The 12235-nt window shown below is 48.0% G+C and overlaps 1 protein-coding gene across 1 annotated transcript in view; it reads left to right on the top strand.

Annotated features, from left to right (window-relative positions):
- SLC25A53 (solute carrier family 25 member 53) overlaps positions 1-12235 on the top strand; it is a 159681-nt gene that overhangs the window by 35587 nt on the left and 111859 nt on the right. Inside the window, exon 2 of the mRNA XM_040405939.1 lies at positions 10774-10845. The gene's annotated coding sequence lies outside the window, so the exon portion shown is untranslated. The remainder of the gene's footprint in view (positions 1-10773; positions 10846-12235) is intronic.

The raw sequence follows: 12235 nt of genomic DNA, 5'->3' as shown, positions 1-12235 counted from the left end.
CGAGGACCTCATAGCCTCAGCCTCGGACAGGAGCTCCACCGGCCAACTGCCGACCAACCAGTGCGGATAGAAGATTGCCGCGAACCCGCGGGAGCCCGCGGCGTCGGTGTAAACCGTGGGGGATGCCGCATCCGGGGATGGCACGAACAAAGAAATGCCATTCCACCCGGTCAGGAAGGTTCGCCACATCTGAAGTTCCGCCATGGCGGGACCGTCCAGCCGGACGGTGGAGTCCTGATCCGGAGCAGTCGGGAGGAGATTGAGAAGCCGCGAGATGAAGGACCTCCCCTGTGGCATGATCTTGAAGGTACATGTAAGGAATCCTAACAGGGACTGGAGCTCCTGCCTGGACAAGACTCCAGAAGAGGCTGCGGAGGAAACGGCGGACTTGATCTTGGCTAGCTTGGCCGCGGGGAGGCTGGCCTCCATGCAGACCGAGTCCAGAGTAATGCCCAAGAAGGTAACCCCAGTGCCTGGAACCTCTGTCTTGGCGGATGCCACCAGGACCTCGAGCCTGGCGAACAGCTGGAGCAAGCTCTCCAAACCTGATGGGGGCCCCTGGGGCCTCTCGACGATTAGGAAGTCATCTAAGTAATGAATGACCATGTCCATCCCCCCATGATGGACAAGGATCCAGTGTAGAGCACAGGCGAACTTGTCGAACAACCACGGGCTGCTTTTAGATCCAAAGGCGGTTAGCAAAATAAAACCCGTCTGCCCAATGCAACCCATAATACTGCCATAACTGAGGAAGGATGGGGAGTAGTTTGAAGGCGTCCGCAATGTCGGCCTTGGCCAACCAAGCCCCTTCCCCAGCCAGCAGGATGTACTGAATGGCCTCGTCAATGGATGCATAGGACATCGAGAATTCCCCTGATGGGATCAGGGAGTTGAGACTGGGGATCGGCGACATGTGTGGAGCAGACAAATCGTATATCAGACGCTTTTTATTTGATGTTTGTTTGGAGACTAGACCAATGGGATTGATCCTCCACTCGGCAAAGGGAATGGTTTCGAACGGGCCTAGCAGGAACCCTTTGCGAACCTCGTCCCGCAACAGAGTGGCCACCGCTTCCGGGTCCTGCCTGGCCGACTGTAGGTTCCTTCCTTCCCAGGAAACCTGAGGGAGGGCAATGAATCCTGTATTGAAACCCTTATCGAAACCGGTGATGAGGAACTCCACTGACTGGCGATCGGGGTGATCCCGCAACAGGATGCCCAAGAGCTCGACGTTGATGTCGGTTAGTCATAGAGCCTTACGTTGCCTCTTCGGGCAGCTGGAGCGGGGGTGGGCCCTGAAGCAGAGGGAACACACATGCAAGGCTCTACAACTGTTGAAACCACAGCCCCCGGCATTAAAGTTGTTGCAGACCTGACTCTGGCCCAAGAAAGTAATGGGCCTGCCCAGCTTGTCGGTGGAACCCTGGGACCGTTGCGTGCCAGAGGGGCCTGGCTGGGAGCCTTCTCGGGCCGGGGTGGGAAGATTGGGGCACCAGTCGGCCGTGTGCTGGATGAACTGGCATGCAGCGCACGTGGGGGCCTGCAACCCGGCAAAATGGCGGCAGAACAGCTCCATATCCAAGTTCGCCCAGTCCGTGATGAACTGGAACTGAGCGAGGGCGGCTGCCGCCTTGGCTGAAAAAGACCTGTGGTAGTCGTAGAAGTTCTTTCCCCCGTATTTGTAACCTAAGTCAGTGACTTGGTATAGGTAGGAGTCCAGCTCCTCACGTCTGTTTGGCTGGACGCCGCAGATGGTATCTCGGTAGAGGCTGAATGCCAGGACAAACTCGGGGACCGATAGTTTTCGGTTCAGGCGGGTATCCTTGGCCCGAAGGACCACCGAGACCTCCCCGCAGTTGATGACTTTGTTCTCTGATACGTCTTGTGACGCAATGAGAATGGACGCCAGGTTGACGTCCCTCCCCGCCAGGATGTCCCTTTTCAGGTTTTCTGGAATGTAATGCGAGGGGGCAATCTGGGGTCTGAAACGGACCGTACCTGGCGCCAAATCCTGGGACGTAGACAGTAAGACCGGAAGGGCTGGAGAAGGCAGGGCCGGAGGAGGCCGGGACTCCCACTGCCCCATCCTAGTCTGGATATCCGCGACCGAACCTGCCAGACTGGCGATGGTGGCCTGCAACTGCAGGAGGGTTAGCTGGATCGATGAGGGAGAAGGCTCCTCACTTGAACCCATCATTAGGTGCCGTCATTAGGAGCCGGTACAGCTCCGCTTTTCTCGCGGTGGCAGGATGGTGAATCCCTCTTCGTCTGAGCTCTGCTATCAGTTTTGGAATGGTCCAGCTCCGCAGGGAGGGGTTGCTGGCGCGGCCTGACACGGAGATCCCGGGCAAGGACAGATTATCCTCCGACTCAGGGACCTGCGACATCTTCAAGCTGCATGGAGGAGGTATGAAGGTGACAGATGAGATTTCCTTCCCCCTCCCCCGGGTGCCCGAACGAGAGCTACAGGGGAAAATAGTTTCTCTTGACCGAATAGCGTTGTCCGCTACTTACCTTAAACGACAGGGACCACGCTACCGACTTCTGTATTGAGACAGAGACCTATGAACGGGAGCTCATGACAACGAATAGCTAATGCAGTGACAGGTCGTAGCACAGCCTTGTGGCTGTATCTTACCTGAACCGGAAAAATAGGCGCAACGACCGTGGCTTGCTTGTAGCTCTGGTGGCTGCAGCCCTGCTTACGAAAAAGATAAGCCGTGTTTTACCGATGCACGGCGAGGGCCGCGACCTGCTAGTCCCTTAATCAGTGAACAAAAAACACCTGAGCGATTCAGGGAGATCTTGCCCTGAGTGGTTTAAGGCGACACTGTCCCGGGCGATTCAGGGAGACCTTGTACCTGAGCGATTCAGGGAACCATTGCACCTGAGCGATTCAGGGAACCATTGCACCTGAGCGATTCAGGGAACCATTGCACCTGAGCGATTCAGGGAACCATTGCACCTGAGCGATTCAGGGAACCATTGCACCTGAGCGATTCAGGGAACCATTGCACCTGAGCGATTCAGGGAACCCCTGCACCTGAGCGATTCAGGGAACCATTGCACCTGAGCGAATCAGGGAACCATTTGCGCCTGATTGAATCATGAACCATAGCACCAGAGCGACTCACGGAACATTTGCACCTGAGCGAATCTGAAAACATTGCACGTGAGTGAATCAGGGAAAACATTACACATGAGTGATTCAGGAAAACATTGCACATGAGTGAATTAAGGGACATCCCTGGGCGATACCTGGAAGAATTGTACCTGAGCGATTCAGGGAAGACATTGCGCCGGAGCGATTCAGGGAAGACATTGCGCCTGAGCGATTCAGGGAAGACAATTGCGCCTGAGCGATTCAGGGAAGACAATTGCGCCTGAGCGTTTCAGGGAAGACATTGCGCCTGACTAATTTGAGGAAGACATTGTACCCGAGTGATTACAGGAAGACACTGGTTCAGGGATGCAGGGAACTCGCAACAGGGTGGCCGGGAACCCCACCCACAGAGAGGCCCGGGTAGTAGAGAGATGCAGTTGCGTCTGGTGCCCAGCCTCCCATAGGATCAAAGGTTCCCCTTTAAAAAAAATTTTTATTTTATTTATTTTTTGCAGGGAAGCAGGGCAGCAGACTGTTTAGCAGTGGAACATGACTAATCCGGCAGAACCGTCTTATGACGTCATTGATCAGCCGGCCCCTCCCCCCCCCCTTTTCTTCCCACACTCAGGCCCACCCCCCCCCAGACGGCGTTGTGCGCCGGGATGGCATATTTTTTTGAGGCGTATGACCCAGGGAGATGAGGCCTACTGATTCAACCCCTGATCCCCCTGATACACACGCCGCCAACCGTCCGGGTTCACAACTTGTGGGGGGGGACCGCAGCCGCCGTGCTGTTGCCCCCCCCCCACCGACCCCACGGCATGATAACCGCAGATATTGGGAACCGGGCAGCCGCTGCGCTGTCAGCCCCGCCCCACAACATGTTGACCGCCGGTATTTGGCTTTTCTCACATGGTGCGCACCGAGCCGCGTGGTGCCCATGTGTAAGTCGCCGCGTGTATGGTGGCGCCGCCGCAGCTGCAGAGCGGGATCCGGGCAGCCGCCGCGCTGTCAGCCCCCCCCCGGATCCGACGGAGCTGCCGGTAGGTTGACAGTGATACGAGGTGCCGGTGGCAAGGCACGTCTGGCCGGGCCGCAGAGCGGTGATACTCACGACAGGTGATGCTGCTGGAGGTACGAACGGGATGACGAACCGACGGAGACGCGACCGGAAGTGACGTCAGGCGCTGGATGCTGCAGAAGCAAGAACCGGGCGCCCTTCTGCTTGTAGGAGGGGGTTTAAATAGGGTAAGTGCGCCCCTCCCACAATTACAGGCTGCAAGCAGCCTTCAATACTTGTTCCAATAACGCTTGTCCCTCTATATACCTGCAGTATCGCAGCAGAACCGCACACAACTGCCGCACAATACAAACCCGTTTTCAGTGAGTTTTTGTCCTTATGTGTATGGAATGTGCCACTTTATTTTGTTGGTAACATTCTTTTGCACCTGGTAGCTTCTGTGTCACATGGTCTGTTGTGGGTGCGGCTCACAGCTTTATCCTACCTCACAGTGCATTGGTGATACCACTATGGAGGCCTGTGAGAGTCTGGCTGTGAGTTGGTTTCAGACCCTGTTCACACACCACGGGCAGGTTAGTGGTAGGACCCCATGCGTGCTGAGACACCGTGACGTGGTGCATAAGGGGCTCTGATATGTTCCAGACTGGAAGATATTGGCAAAGTTCTCAGCTTTTAACATCGGCCTGAGGAATTAGCTAGTATTGTCAGTTGCTTATCATTTTGGTGCATTTTCTGCAGTGATTTGTGTGTATATATATTTTCATCTGCACAACGTATCATTTTGTGTAAGATGTCCTTGTGGTGCATGCGGTCCGCACCGGCATCCTCCATTGTACACATTTTTGCTGGGGATTGACGTCTGCGGACCGCATGCGGAGGAATTGCTCCCCCGGTTATAGACACATTACAGTGTCTGGGTTTGAAGCATTTTCACCCGTTTAGGCCACTTTTTTCAGTGAGTTTTTGACAATACAAATGCACTATTATATTCTAACATAGAAAGTATATTATAACATTGTACAAGGAAGGCAATCCATTAGAATATACATAAAGATAAAACGGAACCTTTTAATAATGTTACTATGAGGGTCCATTCACACGTCCGTAAGTGTATTGCGGATCCGCAAAACACGGACGCCGGCAATGTGCATTCCGCAATTTGCGGACCGCACATCTCCGGCACTATAATAGAAAATGGCTAATCTTGAAATTGCGGACAAGAATAGGACATGTTCTATTTTTTTGCGGAAATCAAAGCTCTGATGCGGAAGTGCAGATCCACAAATGGGGATGCGGACAGCACATTCCGGTCCATTAAAAATGAATGGGTCTGCACCCGTTATGCGGACCCATTTTGCGGACGTGTGAATGGAAAAGATATCCCTCAAATTGAAAATAAATTAAATTATTAAAGTTAAGCAAAAAGCATAGTAGGCAATAACAAGTGCTCGGCAAGCACTAAATCAAATCAGAAACCATATGTCTTACCACAATCCGGGGGGTTCCAGTGCACATCCATGAATCCCGGAGGGAAAGAAAAAACATCTATCCCTGGGCTAGATGATGATGTGGTATTGAAGGACAGGGTGGGCAAAGAACTGTCCCTGATATTGCCCTACAGGGGGGTGCTATTCTGGCCCTGATAGCCTAACCACAGTGGTAGTAAATCAGTAACGGGTTGGGGAGGGGACCGAGGGGACCCACCCCCCACCTCGGGTGTCACACGAGTCACTGTAAAAACGTAGGAAATTGAGCACCAATCTCAATCATGACAAAGTAAAAGGTAAAAATAAAAATAATATAGGTGAAGTTGCACCATCCACAAGCGCTTGGGACTAGTGGGTGGGACACGGTGGTGGGTAGGTAAAAGAAAGATACCAAATTATGCAACAATAAAATAAAGATGTATATAAAATCACCGGAAGTGACGTCGCCCAAGTCACCGGAAGTGACGTCGCCCAAGGCGGACCTTACTTCGGTGGAACGCATGTGACTCAGCACTTTGCGTTTTCACCTAGTTAACTTTCAAGACAGAGTACTCTTTCATGTGGAGATAAATATGTAGATTAATAGGGAGGACCTATAGGTTGGATATTTTTAAAACATATATCAACCTCTGAAAGATCGATTAATAGTTAGATCCCAATGTATCCACAGATGTATCAACAATTATGATTTTATAATTTTAACACATTCAATCTCTTTTAATATATTCTATTTTACATACATCTTTATTTTATTGTTGCATTATTTGGTATCTTACTTTTACCTACCCACCACCGTGTCCCACCCACTAGTCCCAAGCGCCTGTGGATGGTGCCACTTTGCAACTTCACCTATATTATTTTTACCTTTTACTTTGTCATGTGTGAGATTGGCGCTCAATTTCCTACGTTTTTACAGTGACTGGTGTAACACCCGGGGTGTGTCCCCTCCCCTCATTTCCCACCCGTTACTGATTTACTACCACTTTTCTTTGGTGTTTAGCTTTGTTCTACACCAGAGCAGCCTCTCCACCACATCATTTTCCTCTATACCATTCCCTACACCTCACAGTCCCGTTGGCGCTGCTTTTTGTATCCTTTTTCTTTAAGGACAAAGCACAGTCCTGTGAAGCCTTTGGATAACCTCCTTGTTTTTTCTATTTGTTTTCACGAAACAGCCTAACCACAGACCACCCGCCCTGATAACAGAGACCCGTCTGGAACCTTACCCTATATAAAAATGGCCCTAGTAAGCCCCTAGGCCCCTGATTTCCAGGTGATCACTATATAAATCTATGTGTTTTTGACTCATTATAAAAGTATATACTAAGTATATCGCACCCCTGTGTGTATCACACCTATCGATAGCACACCTATACCAGTCCTTAAAGGGACTTTTATGGCCCTATTAGCTAGAGTTTGGTGTCCCTAACAGCCTGTCCCTGCTCCACACAGCAACCTCTTCCTACACTGGCAAAACACTGAATGTAAAATGGCAGCCAGATCAGGTTTATTTATAAGGTAGGGGGTATGTCCATGTGCTGAAACGTCTCAATTGGCTGTCCTGTACCACCTGATGGATGTGTCATGGGTCAAAGTTCTTCACGATGTAAAAGAATATGGCGGGCGCGAATATCTCCATATGTTCGGCGAATCGCGAACACGCAAAGTTCGCTGCGAAACGACCGGGTGAACCGCAACTCCATCTCTAATCATTACCACCACCTGACGCTGCTGGCTGTTTTTTATAGGCCTCTCAAAACCCGGCCTGGAACGTGGGGAATAGTCACCCACCCAACACTTTGGCTACTCCCCATAAGAGCCGTCCCGGATCAGCTATTACAGCTATACTAAATAGCAAGGTGTCAAACAACAACTGCTGCTGACACATGAAAACTGGCTCTTACTCCACCGAAGCCAAGAACCTTGGTGACACATGCCTTCCGCCAACGACGGTCCCTTCCGCCTTCCTACACGATCCAGACAATTTCTGCTACATATGTGGAAAATATACTACTTATGATCAGCGCAAAAATCTGACAAAGCGAGTGCGTCTTGAAGCTTGGGATGCATTTGTGCTAGTAGTGCAGAACTTCCTTTGGAACAGACGAGCTGCAAACTATGCTGAATTAGTAGACAACATGCTTACAGCATATGAACAACTTGGCTGCCGAATGTCATTGAAAGTGCATTTCTTACATTCCCATCTTGACTTTTTCCCACCCAATTTGGGACACGTAAGTGACGAACATGGAGAGCCGTTCCATAAAGATATTTCTACAATGGGGACTAATGCTGGTTTTTGCAACGGGAAAATATGACCGTTCACAAACGCAAAAGCAGATGCCTGAAGCACTTTTAACAGTACTGGGCCTTGCTCAAGTAAGACTTTTAAACTGAAAAACGAGACTTTTTGAAATTTTGTTATTCCATTACATTTTCATACACTGTTTACTACGCAAACTTTGATGTAGATCAGGTAAATCTCGTTCTGTTCAAAATTATTCAAAGCTTTCCAAGTGCTTAATTCATTTAGGCATAGTTATGCATAGCAACATTTTGTGATGTGTTACAACAATTCTGACTTCGGATTTGTAATCCGCACACTCGATTTAGTATAGGACAAATGATTTTAGCCCAGTAGCAGACGAAAAGTTTTTTTTTTTTTTGCGTGGTGTTATTTATGATTAATCATCCAATTATGAATAGTAATCTACAGTATATTGGAACAGTATATAGGAACTGATATAGGAACTCAAAGTATGCTTTATCTGACGTTAAATGACTTATGTTAAATCTATAAAATACAAATCATTAGGTATGAGAGCATATAAATCCCTTAGAGCAAGGATATATATATATATATATATTTAAAATGGTACAAAAGAGCTTATATAGTGAGCCCCATGAGTGAGACATACTCATGAGATACGATTTAATATCACACATATATATATATATATATATATATATATATATATACACTGCTCAAAAAAATGAAGGGAACACAAAAATAACACATCCTAGATCTGAATTAATTAAATATTCTTCTGAAATACTTTGTTCTTTACATAGTTGAATGTGCTGACAACAAAATCACACAAAAAAAATAAAATGGAAATCACATTTTTTAACCCATGGAGGTCTGGATTTGGAGTCACCCTCAAAATTAAAGTGGAAAAACACACTACAGGCTGATCCAACTTTGATGTAATGTCCTTAAAACAAGTCAAAATGAGGCTCAGTAGTGTGTGTGGCCTCCACGTGCCTGTATGACCTCCCTACAACACCTGTGCATGCTCCTGATGAGGTGGCGGACGGTCTCCTGAGGGATCTCCTCCCAGACCTGGACTAAAGCATCTGCCAACTCCTGGACAGTCTGTGGTGCAACGTGACGTTGGTGCATAGAGCGAGACGTGATGTCCCAGATGTGCTCAATTGGATTCAGGTCTGGGGAATGGGCGGGCCAGTCCATAGCATCAATGCCTTTGTCTTGCAGGAACTGCTGACACACTCCAGCCACATGAGGTCTAGCATTGTCTTGCATTAGGAGGAACCCAGGGCCAACCGCACCAGCATATGGTCTCACAAGGGGTCTGAGGATCTCATCTCGGTACCTAATGGCAGTCAGGCTACCTCTGGCGAGCACATGGAGGGCTGTGCGGCCCTCCAAAGAAATGCCACCCCACACCATTACTGACCCAATGCCAAACCGGTCATGCTGGAGGATGTTGTAGGCAGCAGAACGTTCTCCACGGCGTCTCAAGACTCTGTCCCGTCTGTCACATGTGCTCAGTGTGAACCTGCTTTCATCTGTGAAGAGCACAGGGCGCCAGTAGCGAATTTGCCAATCTTGGTGTTTTCTGGCAAATGCCAAACGTCCTGCACGGTGTTGGGCTGTAAGCACAACCCCCACCTGTGGACGTCGGGCCCTCATATCACCCTCATGGAGTCTGTTTCTGACCGTTTGAGCAGACACATGCACATTTGTGGCCTGCTGGAGGTCATTTTGCAGAGCTCTGGCAGTGCTCCTCCTGTTCCTCCTTGCACAAAGGCGGAGGTAGCGGTCCTGCTGCTGGGTTGTTGCCCTCCTACGGCCTCCTCCACGTCTCCTGATGTACTGGCCTGTCTCCTGGTAGCGCCTCCATGCTCTGGACACTACGCTGACAGACACAGCAAACCTTCTTGCCACAGCTCGCATTGATGTGCCATCCTGGATAAGCTGCACTACCTGAGCCACTTGTGTGGGTTGTAGACTCCGTCTCATGCTACCACTAGAGGGAAAGCACCGGCAGCATTCAAAAGTGACCAAAACATCAGCCAGGAAGCATAGGAACTGAGAAGTGGTCAGGTCACCACCTGCAGAACCACTCCTTTATTGGGGGTGTCTTGCTAATTGCCTATAATTTCCACCTGTTGTCTATCCCATTTGCACAACAGCATGTGAAATTGATTGTCACTCAGTGTTGCTTCCTAAGTGGACAGTTTGATTTGACAGAAGTGTGATTGACTTGGAGTTACATTGTGTTGTTTAAGTGTTCCCTTTATTTTTTTGAGCAGTGTATATGTGTGATATTAAATCGTATCTCATGAGTATGTCTCACTCATGGGGCTCACTATATAAGCTCTTTTGTACCATTTTAAAGAGGACCTTTCATCAGTCCTGACATTATCATGTAAATAGCTGGCAGGGTAGGGCATACTGAAGGCATTTTATATTGCTTACTATTTTTATATTGCTTACTAGTTTTCCGCTGTGCGTCCCCCCTTGTGCCCCCCGTTCTGGTTTCCCGCCTGGTATGTAAAGCCATACCATCAGTACAGGGAGGAGGAGACGGCTGTATTTCTCACAGGGCTGGGCTGTGACACTCTCCACTGTGATTGGGCAGCTCACAGCCAGGAAGAAGGAGACGCCCTGTGAAAAATAAAGTCATCTCCTCCTTCCTGTACCGATGGTATGAATTTACATACCAGAACATCGGGGGAATGGAGCAGCGCATAGAAAAAATGTTATCAGTATGCCCTACTCTGCTATTTATATGGTAATGTCAGGATCGGTGCGAGGTCCTCTTTAAAATTCACGAATGAAGCTGCTAATAAGCCTTGTAACCATATATATTATGTTAATAGCCGTCATAGTTCTTCATACCTTTTATATCTTACAGTTAATTAAGGAGGGAATATAAGACGAATTATCAAACCGCCACTTTAGAGGTTCAACCATCCATATCCACAAGGTGAGTATTAAAAAATTCTAGAATTGCAGAAAACCCATGGTAAGTATTGCAGCTTCAATCAAGAGAATAAATACATCACTACTCGAATGAGAATAGCTTCTTTCCTCATAAACCTAGGTTGAGAGTTAGAAAAGGTATCTGTCTAAAATATTACAAGAACTAATTAATTATAACTCTGGGAAGGCATTTGTAAATCCAATTAAAAAAACTTAAAAAAATAACTAAATATATATATATATACTGTATATAATAGTAATGAGTTATATATATATATATATATATATATATATATATATATATACACACTCACCTAAAGAATTATTAGGAACACCTGTTCTATTTCTCATTAATGCAATTATCTAGTCAACCAATCACATGGCAGTTGCTTCAATGCATTTAGGGGTGTGGTCCTGGTCAAGACAATCTCCTGAACTCCAAACTGAATGTCAGAATGGGAAAGAAAGGTGATTTAAGCAATTTTGAGCGTGGCATGGTTGTTGGTGCCAGACGGGGCCGGTCTGAGTATATCACAATCTGCTCAGTTACTGGGATTTTCACGCACAACCATTTCTAGGGTTTACAAAGAATTGTGTGAAAAGGGAAAAACATCCAGTATGCGGCAGTCCTGTGGGCAAAAATGCCTTGTGGATGCTAGAGGTCAGAGGAGAATGGGCCGACTGATTCAAGCTGATAGAAGAGCAACGTTGACTGAAATAACCACTCGTTACAACCGAGGTATGCAGCAAAGCCACAACACGCACAACCTTGAGGCGGATGGGCTACAACAGCAGAAGACCCCACCGGGTACCACTCATCTCCACTACAAATAGGAAAAAGAGGCTACAATTTGCACGAGCTCACCAAAATTGGACTGTTGAAGACTGGAAAAATGTTGCCTGGTCTGATGAGTCTCGATTTCTGTTGAGACATTCAAATGGTAGAGTCCGAATTTGGCGTAAACAGAATGAGAACATGTATCCATCCTCTGATGGCTACTTCCAGCAGGATAATGCACCATGTCACAAAGCTCGAATCATTTCAAATTGGTTTCTTGAACATGACAATGAGTTCACTGTACTAAAATGGCCCCCACAGTCACCAGATCTCAACCCAATAGAGCATCTTTGGGATGTGGTGGAACGGGAGCTTCGTGCCCTGGATGTGCATCCCTCAAATCTCCATCAACTGCAAGATGCTATCCTATCAATATGGGCCAACATTTCTAAAGAATGCTATCAGCACCTTGTTGAATCAATGCCATGTAAATTAATGCAGTTCTGAAGGCAAAAGGGGGTCCAACACCGTATTAGTATGGTGTTCCTAATAATTCTTTAGGTGAGTGTATATATATATATTGTGAGGGATTAGCTCTCTTTCGGGGGTCATTCTC

This window comes from Bufo bufo, chromosome 8 (genome assembly GCF_905171765.1).
Source record: "Bufo bufo chromosome 8, aBufBuf1.1, whole genome shotgun sequence".
NCBI classification, from domain to species: Eukaryota; Metazoa; Chordata; class Amphibia; order Anura; family Bufonidae; genus Bufo; species Bufo bufo.
This window is presented reverse-complemented; position numbering and strand designations above follow the sequence as displayed.